Source organism: Vanacampus margaritifer, chromosome 12 (assembly GCF_051991255.1).
Source record: "Vanacampus margaritifer isolate UIUO_Vmar chromosome 12, RoL_Vmar_1.0, whole genome shotgun sequence".
Taxonomy (NCBI): domain Eukaryota; kingdom Metazoa; phylum Chordata; class Actinopteri; order Syngnathiformes; family Syngnathidae; genus Vanacampus; species Vanacampus margaritifer.
The window spans coordinates 5,519,676-5,525,438 of NC_135443.1; the positions used below are offsets into that span (position 1 = coordinate 5,519,676).

General features: G+C 37.4%; 1 long non-coding RNA gene across 1 annotated transcript; it reads right to left on the reverse strand.

Annotated features, from left to right (window-relative positions):
- Positions 1–262: 262 nt before the first annotated feature.
- LOC144061121 (uncharacterized) lies at positions 263–2,452 on the reverse strand. Its single transcript, XR_013296088.1, has 4 exons — positions 2,314–2,452; positions 1,244–1,274; positions 797–832; positions 263–356 (listed from the first exon to the last, which is right to left on the reverse strand). It is a non-coding gene; the product is annotated as an uncharacterized LOC144061121 (long non-coding RNA).
- Between the last annotated feature and the right edge of the window lie 3,311 nt (positions 2,453–5,763).

Genomic DNA, 5,763 nt, shown 5'->3' on the forward strand with positions numbered 1-5,763 from the left:
AGAGAAGGCGACACAGGGAAGAGGGTTGGGGAGGGGGGGAGGGGGGTTGGATGAGCGTCTCCAATCGTCTCCGCCGTGGCTCCTCTTTGGCGTCTGTGATCCTCGGACCCTTCACGCAATCTCCCTTATTACAAGGCATCCCCGTTTGGCGCGGGCACCACTGCAGGGAAAAAAAAAAAATGGAGCAATTACATTTAATTAGGTTGCAAAGAGCCTATAGGGCGAGCCTGCCCCATCCTAAAAAAAACAACTAAAAAAAAACCTCAAGAGAAGGGCAGACTCCAGGTAACGCGACGGGGGGAACTTCAAAGGCGCGTGGAAATTACTGCGCCATTAGTGGAGTCACCACAGAAGCGCTGCGAGGACGCCGCGTCATCGCCAAGGAGAGGGAGACGTCGATTTGGAGAGACGAAAACAGACAGCGCCTCTTTAAACATTGTTTGTGCGGCATGAGGAGCTTTGAGATATTAATTGAGTCACCGCTGGCCTCGACATGCCCAAAGATTCACCAAATTTTGTATCTAGGTGAAAAGGTACTTTGTTACTCAGAGGGTCCTGAACATGAGCCTTGTGGCACACCCGTGGAAAAGTTTTGGGCCAGATCAACAATTGGTGGAAATGTACTGTGTACCAGTAGAAAAAGTCTCAAGAATGAATGCCTTAAAATTGATCAGAAGTTGGACTTTTTTCTTTTTTTGAAGCAATTTTTGGAGTGGTCTTGAACTCGAGCCCAAAATTAAATTTGATGAAAAAACAAAAGATAAAGTATCCAAAAATGATCGGGAAGTTGGCATACCTCGGATTGTATTGAGTCCCAAATCCAAGCCACCACCTGGCGAGTCGGAAACAAAATTGGTTATACATATATAAATGAATACAGAATTTGGTGGACACATGTACTATGAAAGGATGCACAAAAAGTCTAAAAAAAATAAATAAAAAGTGTCCAATCAACACAAAATTCAGTGAATGCCTATAGTAAAAGAATATACAAAAAAACGTCTTTAAGAAGCCATGTTCGAAAATGAACAGGAAACCTGCGATTTAAAGATGAGTTTTATTTTAGGGGTCCTAAACATGATCTCAGTGGCACTCCCTACAGAAATTGTAATACATAAATAAATAAAAAGGGTAAATGCCTGGACTAACATGGAATTTGGTGAATTTACACCACGAAAGAAGCCATGCAAATTGAACAATGTTGAAAACTTTAGGGCCCTCGAACCCAACTCCAGTGGCACACCTTGGATTGTTAAGTTGGTCCACATGTACATCTGAAAAGACACACAAAAATACGGGTCCTTGTAAGAGAGTCAGACTATAAATTTGAAAGCTAACTAAATTTTCCACTTTATAAAGTCGCAAATTTTCGCGAAAAAAAACGTAAATTTTGCGAGTTTGCAAAGCTGCAAATTTGCAACTTTATAAAATCGCAAATGTTCCTATTTATATAGTCGCAAAAATTGCGAGAAAAAAACTTGCAAATTTGCCACTTTTTAAAGTGGCAAATTTGTTACTTTATAAACTTGAAAATTTGCCATTTTATAAAGTCTGGGACTGAGAGAAAGGACTTAAGATGTTGGAATTATGACAGGAAAAGGTATCGAGCTGGTTGACGTGATGCAGAGGAGGAAGGTGGACATACTGTGTGTTCAGGAGACCAGGTGGACTAAGTTTTTTTCTCGGAATATTGCCCCCACCCTCTAAAAAAAAAAAAATATATATATATATATATCTATTTATATGTGGCCCTAATACGCCGTCGTACTCCAGCAACTTAGAACTAATGCTGCTGACTCATCCTTCTTACTGAAGTGGAAATGTTTTTCCCTTTTAATGTTATTAGATGAGACATAGTGACTCCTCACAGGTGAGCAACACCTCATTATTCACAGTGTTGCAATGTGACTTTCAACACTTTCGACATGTGTACATGTGTGCGTATACTGAAAATTGTGACGTTATTGGGGGGCTGGAACCAATTAATAGCATTTCAATTCATTTTAATAGAGGATTTTGACTTGCTACACGACAAAATTGATATTGAGGGCATACTTGAGATGATTAGCATTGTTATTAGCATTTGTCACTTGCGGTCCCGAGGCCAAATGTGACGATTTGTCACGTTCCAAAGCGTCTAGCACTCAGACAGGCTGGGCTGCGCGCTAACGCGTCTTTTCTAGTTAAGCGTGGCTCCATCCAGCAAGGCCCGGGTCCATTTTTTTTTTTTTCTTTCCGCACCACAAATTGGTTTCATGCTGCGTCATGATTTACTGTCTCCGTTACGGTAATCACTACCAGATCCGCGCTCACCGTGGACGACACCAGCGGCTGCTGGAAACTTTGACAGACGGTCGTGTCGCATTGGGCCGGGCCGGGCCGGGGCCGGGCCGGGCTGTTGTCGTCTGTGTCACCAGCGGCGGGCGGGAAGGGCCCACCTCAAGATCCTCGCCAGGCTGAAAGAAATCCAGTGCGTTGGATTAAGCGTTTCCCTCTGTTTGTGCGGTTAACAAAAAATTGGTATAACATTGAATTTAGCAAAGGGATTATTATAAAACACTGTAAATACACGAGATTTAATAAAAAGTCTACACACCCTGTGCAAATGGCAGGATTTTGCTACAAAAAAAATTGAAACCAAGATAAATCCTTATTAAAACTTTTTCTGCTTCTTTAACTTTTACCAAGTTAATTTTTTTGAGAAGGGAAGTAAAAATAAGCAACTGAAATAATGTGGTTGCATAAGTATGCACACCCTCATGACTAGCATGTGGCTGTCTTCAGGATGACCAATCACCTTTAAATTCATGTTAAATGGAAATCAGTACCTCTAAAGTATTTTAGAATTTAATTCTGTAATTATTCTGTGGGCCTTGCAAAATCCGTCGAAATCAAGTAAAACAAGCGGGAGTGAAGGGGATTGCTTCTGTAAAAATGGCTGTCAAAGGGCATATGTCATTTTTTTGTGGACACTGCAGGCTGCTACAAGGTGTCAATAAGGTCCCAATTTCTGACATTTCCCTCCAATGAGAGAAGAAAGTAATGTCACATGGTTTTGGTTTGCTGGGAATTTTTTTCCCGTACTTTAGTAGTTTATGGACACATTAACTGAATGGGACCAGAAAGAGTGAACGATTGGTGTGAAAAAAAAAAATCGTCATCTTCCCTGTTTTTGACAGCTGAGAGCATGCGGCGCTAAATTATCTAGTCAAGCGTTTCCATTGGTCACACTCGGGGGAGGTGTGAGGCACAACCGCAAATCTCTTACTGGACTGATTTATGTGTGTCACATAAATATGATGCACTTCCTTCCCAAAAAGGAAATGCACAAGCATATACTTTTGTGGGCCTCAGAATTGGGAAAAAGTGTTAAGCGTTTGAACCTAGCCATGAAAATGTGACGCGTGGCTATAAACGACACTTTACTGTGCGTCTTTGAGGATGTCGATTTCCTTTCATGTCAATCCGGACCTGTCAGTCATGATAAGAGCTCGACCATGCAAAGCAATTTTTAAGCACTGAATAACAATTACATTTTTACGTTTCAAAATATGTTTAATAATACAAGACTATATATTTTTTTTTTTATTAGAATAAAAGTGAAAACATTAAAGATTTTAATTAAAAAAGTTAAAATAATTAATTGATTTGAAATACAGTATCACTAAAAAAAACTAAAGTAATTGTAATAAGTAAAAAAGTAACTTAAAAAATCAAATAAAATGTAACACTAATAAATAATAAATCCATTCCATGTTTTATTTTTAATGGTAAATAATACATAATATTTGTATTAATTTAATTTTCTATTAATAAATGACATCCAAATTCAACACAAATAAATGCATTTTAATTAAATTTATTCGATTTTTTTTAAATTTAACAGCAATACATAAAAACACATTACTAATTTAATACATTTATTTAGTACATAGGAATAAAAACAATATTTATAATGATCTACTTTAATTCACTGTAAAATTATGTACTGTACACAAATTTATAAATAATACAAAATGATACAATAATGTAAAATAAAACAAATATATATATATTTTTTTAAACAAATTTAACAGCACTGAATAAATAATAATTTTATTCACGAATAAATAATATTTTTATTATTTTAATCTATGGAAACATATATAGAAATTCAACACTAGTAAATGATAAATGTGCTTTAGACAAATATATTTTATTTATTTTTAACAGTAATAAATGTTCACTTATTGTAAAATTATACAGAAAATTTAATGATAATTATATCGAATCTTTTGAATTTTATGTATTTTGACGAACAAAAATATGTTTTTTATTTGTACTTCTGTCTTCTTGTAAACTTAATTTTATTGTATATTTTACAAATTGGAAACAACTGTGGAAGTGCGGCCTTCCCAGCTCAGTCTGCGACCCCACCCCCAGCCAACAAAAGGACTTGATGATGTATGGATATCCATTTAATAATTCAAATGACACCTCTTGTATGGTGGTGAAGCAAATTGCCTTCAACTGGAAGCAATTTCAACCCTGGCATGCTTTCCAAAACATCTTGCGTGTAGGATGCAAGTGGGCGTGGCCGCAAAAGCACATCTCGCCATTCCCCGCCTGATAGCTCAAACGTACGCACGGGCAAGCACAAGCCCCCGCCGCATCATGGGGACCACCGTGCTAACCCAACACACGAGGTTTCGATTTTTGGCCCGCGAGGCGTGTGAATCATTTGCGCAAGCAGACCCAGACAATGAAAGTGCTGATGTCACTCGCATATTTTTTTTACACGATGACAGCTTGTCTTTGCCCTCAACAATTATCTCCACTTTCACGATGATGCGCTCGACACGCCCTTGTCACCACATTTTAGGCATATTGGCAATCGGCTTTGGGCCATTAAATGAGCGCATGATCGTATTCTGAGCAGGAATTTCAAGAAAATCAGATATTTGAAATTCAAAGCTGCAGGGTTATTATAGTTTTGGAAATTTCATTTTAGGGTTCGTTTCGAGTTTTCTTTTTTTTGAAATTTAGTTAATTTGAATTCGTTTTCAGGGTGGTTTTGTTAATTTTTTATTAATTTTAGTTATTTAAAAAACAAAAAAAAACACAACTGTATTACTTGTGCGCAGTATTTCTTTTACTGCCACACGTTATCCAAAAAACAACCCCGACGGTGCCAGACGATTTTGTGTGGGAAAGATCGCGTTCCATTCTTTCATTAGAAAAAAAAGTGTGCTTCTACCTTATTCCGTTCATTAGTAATCACCATTTAAAAATAGGTTATTTGAGTGACATTAAAAAGATAAGAAGACAAGCTTTTTGTGAAAAGATACATTTTCTGCACAACAGTGACTTTGAAACTAATATTCCTAGTTCAGTAACGCTCTGTGAATTAGATTTAATGTGACAAAGGGATTTGATCATCCTTGTCATCCTTCTATTTCACCAGATTCGACATGTTTCATTGTAATTTCATACTACCGGGATTCCATTGAAAAGGGATACAATGCTGCCATCTGCTGGCCATAATCAGTGGGTGTTTTTGATTTCACAAGCCCATTGACCAGGCAGCGCTTCACAACACGTTGCACTGCCCATTGAGAAAATAAAAACGTCAATTAACGTTTTTGGCGGCATTCATTGGAATTTTGGTTTACGTCATTAAACGTTTTTGGCGGTAAAAGAGTTAAAAAAAAACCCACAATGGTAAAATTAGAAAAGTAACACTTTTTTTTTTTAACCTATTGTTGCATTTTGGTTGCGTTAAAT